Here is a 13,126-nt window from a genome sequence, read left to right as displayed (position 1 = left end):
TGTCCTTTGTTTCAAAGTTCAGCCCTCCAATGAAGAGCTTCCATAGCTGTTCTGGCCCCTTGGAAGACTGACTTAGACATGATGGCCAGGTGATGAGAGCCTTCAGTGATGCTTCCTCGGCCCTGTCAAAGAGCAGAAAGGAATAAGATAATGAACATGCCCACTAACACCATTTCTTGAAGATGCTTTCTTCTTCCATTGTATAATTCTAACTTCTTTATGAAAATCAGGTGTCCATAAGTGTGTATGTTTACTTCTGTGTCTTTGATTACATTCCAATGACAAACCTGTGTGTTTTTAGAGCAATAACAAATGGTTTTGTTGCTATAGCTTTATAGCAGACCCTAATAGTGATACCTCTGGAAGTTCTATTATTATACAGAATTGTTTAGCTATCCTGAGTTTATTCTTTTCTACATTTGAAGTTGACTATTCTTTCAAGGTCTGTAAGGAATTGTGCTGGAATCTTAATGAAGATTACATTGAATCTGTAGGTGGATTTTAGTAAGATGTCCAATATTGTGTTAATTCTATCTATTAGCATGACAGAGCTTTCCAATCTCCAATTTAATCTTCAGATATTTTTCTTCAAAGAAGTTTGACCTTTTCTTTTCCAATCTTTGTCTTCTTGATCTCTAATTGTCTTATTGTTCTAGACAGACCTTCAAGTACTATATTGAATAGATATGAAGAAAGTGAATAGCCTTGCTTGTTCCTTATTTTATTGGAATTGCTATCAATTTCTCTCCATTTTATTTGGTGTTGACCTTAGGCTTGCTCTACATTGTTTTTATTATGTATAGGTATGCTCCTTGCATACCTGATCTCTCCAAAACTTTTATCATGAAATACTGATTAATTTTGTCAAATGTCTTTTAAGTACCTATTAAGATAGTCATGTAATTTTTTGTATTATTTTAGTGTGTGTGCACAGTGGATTACATTGACAGATTTTCATATGTTGAACCATTCTTGTATTTGTAAGAGGAAACCTAGCTAATCGTGATTCATGATCTTTTTGATGTGTTCAGAATTCTGTTTGTGAATATTTTTGAGTATTTTTGCATCAATATTCATGAGGAAAATTTGTCTCCAGATCTCTTACTTTATTGAACCTTGTGTGATTTGAGTATCAAGGTGACTAAAAATGAAATTGGCAGTGTTCCTCTGTTTGTATTTTATGGAAGAATTTGAGGAATATTGGGTTTAGTTTTTTTTTTTTTTTTTTTGAGAATCTGTTGGAATTCTGAGCTAAAACTCTCACAACTGGGCTTTTTCCCTGCTTGGGAGACTTAATAACTTTCTATTTCTCTAGTAGTTACAGGTTCATTTAAGTTATTTATCTGATCTTGATTTAACTTTGGTAAATGGTATCTATGTAAAAATCTGTCCATTTCTTTTAGACTTTCTAATTTTGTGAACTACTGGTTTTTGAACTATGACCTAAAGATATTTTGGACTTTTTCAGTTTCTATTATGTCCACCCTTACCAGTCTGATTTTGTTAATTTAGGTATTGTATCCCTGGCTTATTTAGTTAGGCTAAAGGATCATCTATCTTGTTGATACCAATTCTTTGTTCCATTGATTCTTTGAACTGTTCTCTATGTTTCTATTTTATTGATTTCAGCCCAGAGTTAGATTGTTTCCTACCATTTGAACCTCTTTGGTGTATATGTTTCTTTTTTTCTAGATTTTTCTGGTGTTCTGCTAAATAAAATAGTATGAAATCTGTCTAATTTTTTATCTTTATTAACTTGAGTATTTCTTATTTACATTTCGATTGTCATTCCCTTTCCCGGTTTCCAGGTCAACATCCCCCTAACCCCTCCCCCTCCCCTTCTATATATGGGCTTCACCTCCCCATCCTCCACACATTACCACCCTCCCCCCAACAATTATGTTCACTAGGTGTTCAGTCTTGGCAGGACCAAGGGCTTCCCCTTCCACTGGTGCTCTTACTAGGCTATTCATTGCTACCTATGAGGTTGGAGTCCAGGGTCAGTCCATGTATAGTCTTTGGGTAGTGGCTTAGTCCCTGGAAGCTCTGGTTGGTTGGCATTGTTGTTCATATGGGGTATCAAGCCCCTTCTAGCTCTTCCAGTCCTTTCTCTGATTCCTTCAATGGGGGGCCCGTTCTTAGCTCAGTGGTTTGCTGCTAGCATTCGCCTATGTATTTGCTGTATTCTGTCTCTGTCTCTCAGGAGAGATCTATATCCAGTTCCTGTCGGCCTGCACTTCTTTGCTTCATCCATCTTATCTAGTTTGGTGGCTGTATATGTATGGGCCATATGTGGGGCAGGCTCTGAATGGGTGTTCTTCTGCTTCTGTTCTAAACTTTGCCTCCCTATTCCCTACCAAGGCTATTCTTGTTCCCCTTTTAAAGAAGGTGTGAAGCATTTGAATTTTGGTCATCCTGCTTGAGTTTCATGTGTTCTGTGCATCTAGGCTAATTCAAGGACTTGGGTTAATAGCCACTTATCAATGAGTGCATACCATGTGTGTTTTTCTGTGATTAGGTTACCTCACTCAGGATGATATTTTCCAGTTCCATCCATTTGCCCATGAATTTCATAAAGTCATTGTTTTTGATAGTTGAGTAATATTCCATTGTGTAGATGTACCACATTTTCTGTATCCATTCCTCTCTTGAAGGGCATCTGGGTTCTTTCCAGCTTCTGGCTATTATAAATAATGCTGCTATAAACATAGTGGAGCATGTGTCTTTTTTATATGTTGGGGCATCTTTTGGGTATATGCCCAAGAGAGGTATAGCTGGATCCTCAGGTAGTTCAATGTCCAATTTTCTGAGGAACCTCCAGACTGAGTTCCAGAATGGTTATACCAGTCTTCAATCCCACCAACAAATGGAAAAATGTTCCTCTTTCTCCACATCCTCGCCAGCATTTGCTGTCACCTGAATTTTTGATCTTACCATTCTCACTGGTGTGAGGTGAAATCTCAGGGTTGTTTATATTTGCATTTCCCTTATGACTAAAGATGTTGAACATTTCTTTAGGTGTTTCTCAGCCATTCGGTATTCTTCAGCTGTGAATTCTTTGTTTAGCTCTGAACCCCATTTTTAATAGGGTTATTTGTCTCCCTGCGGTCTAACTTCTTGAGTTCTTTGTATATTTTGGATATAAGCCCTCTATCTGTTGTAGGATCGGTAAAGATCATTTCCCAATCTGTTGGTTGTCATTTTGTCCTAACCACAGTGTCCTTTGCCTTACAGAAGCTTTGAAGTTTTATGAGATCCCATTTGCCGATTCTTGATCTTAGAGCATAAGCCATTGGTGTTTTGTTCAGGATATTTTCTCCAGTTCCCATGTGTTCGAGATGCTTCCCCAACTTTTCTTCTATGAGTTTGAGTGTGTCTGGATTGATGTGGAGGTCCTTGATCCACTTGGACTTAAGCTTTCTACAGTGTGATAAGCATGGATCAATATGCATTCTTCTACATACTGTCCTCCAATTGAACCAGCACCATTTGCTGAAAATGCTATCTTATTTTCGATTGGATGGTTTTGGATCCTTTGTCAAAAATCAAGTGAACATAGGTGTGTGGGTTCATTTCTGGGTCTTCAATTCTATTCCACTGGCCTATCTGTCTGTCTCTGTACCAATACCATGCAGTTTTTATCAATATTGCTCTGTAATACTGCTTGAGTTCAAGGATAGTGATTCCCTTGGAAGTCCTTTTATTGTTGAGGATAGTTTTAGTTATCCAGGGTTTTTTGTTATTCCAGATGAATTTGGAAATTGTTCTGTCTAACTCTCTGAAGAATTGGATTGGTATTTTGATGGGGATGGCATTGAATCTGTAGATCACTTCTGGTAAAATGGCCATTTTTACTATAGTAATCCTGCCAATCTATGAGCATGGGAGATCTTTCCATCTTCTGAGGTCTTATTCAATTTCTTTCTTCAGAGGCTTGAAATTCTTATCATACAGACCTTTCACTTGTTTGATTAGAGTCACACCGAGGTATTTTATATTATTTTGGGACTATTATGAAGGGTGTCGTTTCTCTAATTTCTTTCTCGGCTAGTTTCTCTTTTGTGTAGAGGAATGCTACTGATTTATTTGAGTTAATTTTATACTCAGCCACTTTGCTGAAGGTGTTTATCAGGTTAGTAGTTCTCTGGTGGAACTTTTGAGATCACTTAAATATACTATCATATCATCTGCAAATAATGATATTTTGACTTCTTCTTTTCCAATCTGTATCCCTTTTGTATTCCAATTTTGATCTCCTTTTGTTGTCTGACTGATCTGGCTAGAATTTCAAGAACTATATTGAATAAGTAGGGAGAGAGTGGGCAGCCTTGTCTAGTCCCTGATTTTAGTGGGATTGCTTCAAGTTTCTCTCCATTCCGTTTAATATTAGTTACTGCTTTGCTGTATGTGGCTTTTACTATGTTTATGTATGGGCCTTGAATTCCTACTCTTTCCAGGACTTTTATCATGAAGGGGTGTTGGATTTTGTCAAATGATTTATCAGCATCTAATGAAATGATCATGTTGTTTTGTTCTTTCAGTTTGTTTATATAATGGATTATGTTGATGGTTTTCCGTATGTTAAACCATGCCTGCATTCCTGGGATGAAGCCTACTTGATCATTGTGGAAGGTTGTTTTGATGTGCACTTAGATTCAGTTTGCCAGAATTTTATTGAGTATTTTTGTGTCAATATTCATAAGGGGAATTGGTCTGAAGTTCTCTTTCTTTGTTGGGTCTTTGTGTGGTTTAGGTAGAAGAGTAATTGTGGCTTCATAGAAGGAATTCAGTTGCACTCCATCTCTTTAAATTTTGTGGAATAGTTTAGATAGTATTGCTATGAGGTCTTCTATGAAGGTCTCACAGAATTCTGCACTGAACCAGTCTGGACCTGGGCTCTTTTTGGTTGGGAGACCTTTAATGACTGCTTCTATTTCTTTAGGAGTTATGGGGTTGTTTAAATGGTTTATCCATTCCTGATTTAACTTCAGTACCTGGTATCTGTCTAGGAAAATTTCCATTTCCTGCAGATTTTCAAGTTTTGTTGAATATAGGCTTTTGTAGTAGGACCTGATGATTTTTTTTAATTTCCTCTGAATCTGTAGTTATGTCTCCCTTTTCATTTCTGATTTTGTTAATTTGGACACACTCTCTGTGTCCTCTCATTAGTCTGGCTAATGGTTTATCTATCTTGTTGGTTTTCTCAAAGAACCAACTTTTGATTGTGCTGATTCTTTGTATGGTCCCTTTTGTTTCTACTGGGTTGATTTCAGCTCTGAGTTTGATTATTTCCTGCCTTCTACTCCTCCTGGGTGTATTTGCTTCTTTTTGTTCTAGAGCTTTTAGGTGTGCTGTCAAGCTGGTGACATATGCTCTCTCCTGTTTCTTTCTGCAGGCACTCAACGCTATGAGTTTTCCTCTTAGCACAGCTTTCATTGTGTCCCATAAGTTTGGGTATGTTGTACCTTCATCTTCATTAAATTCTAAGAAGTCTTTACTTTCTTTCTTTATTTCTTCCTTGACCAGGTTATCATTGAGTAGAGCATTGGTCAACTTCCATGTATATGTGTGCATTCTTCCCTTATTGTTATTGAAGTCCAACGTTAGTCCGTGGTGGTCTGATAGTATGCATGGGATTATTTCTATCTTTCTGTATCTGTTGAGGCCTGTTTTATGACCAATTATATGGTCAATTTTGGAGAAAGTACCATGAGGTGGTGAGAAGAATGTATATCCTTTTGTTTTAGGATAGAATGTTCTATAAATATCTGTTAAGTCCATTTGGTTCATGACTTCTCTTAGTCTGTCTACATCTCTGTTTAATTTCTGTTTCCATGATCTGTCCATTGATGAGAGTGGGGTGTTGAAATCTCCTACTATTATTGTGTGAGTTGCAATGTGTGTTTTGAGCTTTAGTAAGGTTTCTTTTATGTATGGAGGTGCCCTTGTATTTGGAGCATAGATATTTAGGATTGAGAGTTCATCTTGGTGGATTTTTCCTTTGATGAATATGAAGTGTCCTTCCTTATCTCTTTTGATGACTTTTAGTTGAAAATTGATTTTATTTGATATTAGAATGGCTACTCCAGCTTGCTTCTTCTGACCATTTGCTTGGAAAGTTGTTTTCCAGTCTTTCACTCTGAGGTAGTGTCTGTCTCTGTCTCCTGTAGGCAGCAGAATGCAGGGTCCTCGTTGCGTATCCAGTTTGTTAATCTATGTCTTTTTATTGGGGAGTTGAGGCCATTGATATTGAGAGATATTAAGGAATAGTGATTATTGCTTCCTGTTATATTCATATTTGGATGTGAGGTTATGTTTGTGTGCTTTTCTTATCTTTGTTTTGTTGCCAAGACGATTAGTTTCTTGCTTTTTCTAAGGTGTAGCTTGCCTCCTTATGTTGGGCTTTACCATTTATTATCCTTTGTAGTGCTGGATTTGTAGAAAGTTATTGTGTAAATTTGGTTTATCATGGAATATCTTGGTTTCTCCATCTATGTTAATTGAAAGTTTTGCAGGATACAGTAACCTGGGCTGGCATTTGTGTTCTCTTAGGGTCTGTATGACATCTGTCCAGGATCTTCTGGCTTTCATAGTTTCTGGCGAAAAGTCTGGTGTGATTCTGATAGGTCTGCCTTTATATGTTACTTGACCTTTTTCCCTTACTGCTTTTAATATTCTTTCTTTATTTTGTGCGTTTGGTGTTTTGACTTATATGTGACGGGAGGATTTTCTTTTCTGGTCCAATCTATTTGGAGTTCTGTAGGCTTCTTGTATGTTTATGGGCATCTCTTTCTTTAGGTTAGGGAAGTTTTCTTCTATGATTTTGTTGAAGATATTTACTGGTCCTTTGAGCTGGGAGTCTTCACTCTCTTCTATACCTATTATCCTTAGGTTTGATCTTCCCATTGAGTCCTGGATTTCCTGTATGTTTTGGACCAGTAGCTTTTTCTGTTTTACATTATCTTTGACTGTTGTGTTGATGATTTCTATGGAATCTTCTGCTCCTGAATTTCTCTCTTCTATCTCTTGTATTCTCTTGGTGATGCTGGTATCTGGGGCTCCTTGTCTCTTCCTTTGGTTTTTCTATATCCAGGGTTGTTTCCCTTTGTGCTTTCTTTATTCCTTCTATTTCCATTTTTATTTCCTTCACCTGTTTGATTGTGTTTTCCTGGAATTCTTTCAGGGATTTTTGTGATTCCTCTCTATAGGCTTCTACTTGTTTATTTATGTTTTCCTGCATTTCTCTAAGGGAGTTTTTCATGTCTTTCTTGAAGTCCTCCAGCATCATGATAAAATGTAATTTTAAATCTAGATCTTGCTTTTGTGGTGTGTTTGGATATTCAGTGTTTGCTTTGGTGGGAGAATTGTGCTCCGATGATGCTGTGTAGTCTTCTTTTCTGTTGTTCAGGTTCCTGCGCTTGCCTCTCACCATGAGGTTGTCTCTGGTGTTACCTTGTTCTGTGATTTCTGACAGTGGCTAGACCTTCCTATAGGCCTCTGTGTCAGGAGTGCTGTAGACCTGTCTTCTTGTTTTCTTTCAGCCAGTTGTGGGAACAGAGTGTTCTGCTTTCAGGCGTGTAGTCTTTCCTGCCTACTGATCTTCAGCTGTTCCTGTGGGACTGTGTCCTGAGTTCACCAGGCAGGTCGCTTGGAGCAGAAAAGTTGGTCTTACCTGTGGTCCCGTGGCTCAAGTTGCTCTTGGGGGTGCTGCTTTTGAGCTCTCCATGGGGGCACCAACCAGGAGGGCCTGCACAGCCTTTTCCCGGAGCCCCCTGCACACCAGTGTCCCAGATGGCTTTAGGTGTTTTCCTCTGGAGTCAGAAATGTGGGCAGAGTGTAGTCTCTTCTGGCTTCCCAGGTGAGTCTGCCCCTTTGAAGGTTTAGCTTTCCCTCTCATGGGATTTGGGTGCAGAGAACTGTTCCTTCAGTTCCGGGCAGTGTCTTTGAGGTGTGTTTCTTATATGCTGCAGAAGGATGGAGTCTGTTTTCACACCCATTATGTTAGTCTATTTTTTATTGTGGATTTGGGTTCATTGATGTTTAAAGTTATTAATGACCAATAATTATTAATTCTTCTTATTTAAATGTTGGTGATAGTAGTGTGTGTATGTGTACATGTACAAATCAGTATCCTAGTGATGAAGGAATAATGGATTTTCAGATAGAGCCACAAGCTAAAAATCTCTGCTATCTATATACCTGTCCACTGAACATGTTTGTCAGATTCCTACATTTTTTCATCTTCCTAAACATTTGAAATGTATACATTTGTCACCTATGTGGCTCCACAGAAATTACAAAAATACAGAACAGACTTCCTACATAAGGATTCTACTATAAAGGCAACAGAAATCCATAAAAACTGGACAGATATAAAGGCACTAAGCAGTGTCTGCAAAGCCAAGGAAATATCTCCAGGGTTAGTAGACATAGAAAGATGAAGGGACATGTTTCCAACGTGCCTGATAACAGTGTATACACCCTGAAAGAAGAAGAAACTGAAATTGTCAAAAGCAAAAAGACACACTTTCTAGCTAGACACACTTTGGAGGATGGAGCAAGAAGGGCTTTTCAAACAATCTAAAACAATACAATAATTATTTGTTTTCATTAATTAAATTAAATTAATTTATAATTTAAAAATGAGTAAAAAGGTATTTGAAGTCTACAGACACACAGAAATGACTGTGCAGATTCCTAGCTGCTGTGAGGAGATACTATGAAACCTGAACTACTTCTATTGTGATTTGATAGAAAGAATTTTTATGGTACTGAAAGACATTACAATATTCTATGTGTAATTATAACATTACATTCCTATTAAAATGATTATAAAAGTTTCTATGATTTTAGTAGTACTCGTGTCATAGGATTTGTGATCCTAAGCATTTGAAATTCAAAGTTTAGATACTTTACTTGTATACTGAAGTTTGGATATAATATGTCACTGGAGAATCCATGTGTTGTGGGTTGGTACTCTGGGAAGTAGAGTTCACAGAAAACTTAGCCTTCATCACATCCTCAAGGAACAAACCTTATCAATGAAAACCCATTGATTATTTCAGATGAGCAGACCATTAGGTTGTGAGCCTTTACAATAAGACGGTTATTGAACTTTATCTGAAAGACTTACTTTGTCTCTGCTTCTTGGTCACTATGAATTAAGTAACAAATGCTTTTCCATCTATGAAATGGATGCAGAAATCCATAGAGGTAATGGTTTAAAATTGTGAGACAAAATAAATAAAAATTTTAGCATTGAGACTTTTAATTTGTTAATTCTCTTCTATACGTTTGAATGTTCTTATGTGTGTGCATATTTGTGGGTGTGAATATGTGTTTCTGTTTGTGAAAATGTTTGGTGAGTGTGTATGTGTAAATATGTGAGTGAGTGTGTGTCTGTGCATTGATTGCCTTTGTGTACAAGTAGTCTATGTATGTGAGTATATGTGTAGGAACTGTAAAGGTGTGTTTTTTTTTTTGTGGGTATGTGTTTGCATGTATGTGTGTGCATATAAATGTTATGTGTTTGTGGGTGTGAATGCGTGTTTGATTCTGTGTAACATGTATGGGTATAATCAGTGTGTATTTATCTCTGTGTGTAAATGTGGGCACCTGTGTGCCTATGTGAGTATATATATTTATGCGTGAATTATGATATGTATATGCATAATGATGTGTATATTAGTTTGTGCCTATTTAGAAATATGTGAATGTATGTGTGAGTGCATGTGCCTCAGTATGTGAGAATATATGTCTGTATATATGAGTAGTATTTGTGTATGCATGGCATTATATGTGTGAGTGTATATGTCTGGTAGTGTGTAAAACTCTGTATGCTTAAGTGTATGAGAGTGTGTATCTGTGTGTGTATGATTGGGTAAGTGGGTATCATTGAAATTAAGTGTGTGGATGTATATGATGCTGCATGTGGATATGGGTTTGTGTACATAGGAGCACTGAATGTGAGTGTGCAGGCACAACTTTGCCATATTGTGAATGTGGTGGGCAAAGGCAACCTTTCAGACATGTGCTGTCTACTGCAATTCAGGAAGCAAACTCAGCTCATCAACTTCGAAAAGCAAGCCAATTTACAAACTGAACCCCCATGACAGCATGACATCATCAGGTAAATAGCTAATGTGCAATTATTATTAAATTAATGTTTTACATTAATAATTAAAAATATTAATGAAAGAAATTTAAAGGTAATCTTTAGTCTTCAAACTGAACATTTTAAAGGCATACCATTACATTATAAACAATAAATTAGCACCATACATTACATTATATTTTAAATAACTATATATATAGATGATATAAATACTAACAAAAATGATTGTAATATGAAATTCAATAACTTTTAAATACAACATTTAGATAAAACCTGTCTAGACAGTATGCATTGAAAATTTCAATCGTAGGATGAATACCTTTGTTGTAATGGTTAATGACAATTGTATTAAAAAGAAAAAAACTCGTAAAATATCTCAGTGAGATGAAAGGTAAAAGTGAAAGAAATAAAGACAAGAAAGTTGAAAGAAAATGCCCAGACACAAGAAGAAAATGAATTAGAGAAAGTGAGGAAAGAATTAGAGAAGGGCGGGCATTTAGAAAATGGAAACTACTAGTTTTCACTACTTAAGACATTTACACTGATGATCTTCACAGAACCTATAGGGAAAGTTCAGGACCACACAACCTAGAGTACAAGCTGTATCTGTAAGATCCACAATGATTAAGTCCTAGGCTTTCTTAATGGCCCTGGTAGTGATGAGCTACTGGTCAACCTGCTCTCTAGGATGTGACCTGCCTCACACTCTTAAATAGATTTTCCATTTCAAAGATTCCCGCCGTTTTTGTTTTCTTTATTGTGCCTGTTTCCATTTTCAGGTCTTAAGCCCTTTCTTTTACCTGTATGATTGTTTCTTTCATGGCATACCTGAAGGGATTCATGCGTTTCTTTTGTTTGTGTTTTACTGGATTTCCTTAAGTGATATATTCACTTCCTCTTTGAGAGCCTCTATCGTCTTCATAAAATTGGCTTTAGGTCATTTTCTTGTGCCCCAGCTGTGTTGGAATATCTAAGGCTTGCTATAGTAGGATAGCTAGGCTTTGGTGACGTGATATTGCTCTGGATGTCATTGATTGGGTTGTTATGGTGGCCTCTATTCCTATAGGTTTGAGGTAATATTACATTTAAGCATTGATTTCTGGGTTTATTTTTGTTGGATGGATGGTTTTCCCTTGTTTCCTTCCTGCCTTCTGGCCTAACAAGTCCCTGTCCCTGGGTTTGGGGTGTCAGCATTGTCTCCGAAGTTCTGGGTTTCTGGAGTTCTGGTATCCGGCATGGCCCCTGGAATTCTGGATACAGATGTGTACTCTGGGGTTCCAGGTACCAGCATGGTCTTTGGTAAAACAGGGAGCTTCTGCCTGTGTTGTGAGCTGGGTAAGGGAAACAAGGGATGCAGTGCTGTTGAATGGACTGGCCCGGCTCTAAAGAGTGTTGAAGGGTTATAAGAGGGGGTCTTGGCTGGTATTGCTTCATAGGATGCTGTAGAGTCTAAGTTGTGGGCCAAGATATGCAAAATGTTTTACCTAATGAGCCCTCAAAATGGCACCAAAATCATTAGATGAGGAGCTAAGACACAGTGATTAAATTAATGTTTACACATTAAATTAATGTTTTATATAACTAATAATAAGTTAATGAATGGAATTGGAAGGTAACTTTTAGCATTTGAATGTTTGAAATTTTTAAAGTGTATTATTAAACCAATATTTTAAATTTAAAACTCTTAATTAGCATTAAATAATAGAGTATAATTTAGATAATTATTTAATTGGCATAAATAAAAACAAAATTGATTGTAATATGAAATTCAATAACTTTTAAATACACTGTTTGATAAAATTGATCTGGATATAGTTATGAAAATTTTAATTATTGGTTGAATATCTGTGTTGTACCAGTTAATGACTACTCTATTGAGAAGAAAAAACTTGTAAAATGGCTTCATTCATTCATTCCTTCATTTATTAAGTCTCCAAACTTTACAATATTTTGTGTTTGAAAACTATTAGCCATAGTGACTTTCAGAAAAGAGAGATGGCAAATTATTACATTGATATTGTAATAATAAAAGGGAGGTTGTGCAAGAAATGAAATAAGCCAGGAGAAGAGCTTTTTGGTTCTTTAGTTTATTGAGATTAAAGGACGTATGACAGAAAAGAGAAAGGAAAAAAATGAGGGTCTCTCAGCAGACACTGTGGTGTTGATCATTGTGAAGTGGGATTATAAATCTGTCTACATTTCAACTGTATGGTCTTTTGGCGTCACGAAAGTGCAAGCACCTGGCAGATTGCTGAGAGGAAAGGCAAAGGGCTGAATTGCATGAAAAAGATTTGAAAGTGATAGTCAGAGACACAGGTAGCTACAAGAACATGTATAAATATAACCAATAAAATCAGAACAACGGCCCATGCAATGAAAGTGAAAATCAGTGAAGGAGTCCTGTAAAGACAGAAAAGAAATTTTAGGATTGAAGAATTCAATATGCCAAAGAAAAATGCAGAAAGGGGTTCACAGGAGGTGTCCTTGTCACAAATGAGTGAGTGTGTGAGTGTGTGTGTTTGTGTTTGTGTGTGTGTGTGTGAGAGAGAGAGAGAGAGAGAGAGAGAGAGAGAGAGAGAGAGAGAAAGCTCACATGCACAAGTCTGCAATGTTGTCAATATTGTGATCAGAGGCCACTTTACAGGTGTTTGATCTTTACTGTAACCAGGGGTTCCAGGAATCAAACTTGGCTCATCAAGCTTGAACAGCAAGGCATTTTATATATTGAGTAGAGAGTAATGCATTAAAATCATGGAGTAAACAGCTAAAAATACAGTGAAAATTAAATTGACCTTTTAGATAAATTTATATTACACTTAATGAAGGCAAAATGAAGAACTAAATTTTAAAACTTTAAATATTGAAATAATTTAAAGTATACTCTTATTTAAACATATTTTAATTTAGAAAATTTTTATTGTACTTTACATTATGATTTAAATATATTGTAAATCATATCAATGAAACAAAAAATAATTGTAAAATGAATTTCAAAACCTTTTATAGGAAACT

This window comes from Rattus norvegicus, chromosome 5 (genome assembly GCF_021556685.1).
Source record: "Rattus norvegicus strain SHRSP/BbbUtx chromosome 5, alternate assembly SHRSP_T2T, whole genome shotgun sequence".
Lineage (NCBI taxonomy): Eukaryota > Metazoa > Chordata > Mammalia > Rodentia > Muridae > Rattus > Rattus norvegicus.
This window is presented reverse-complemented; position numbering follows the sequence as displayed.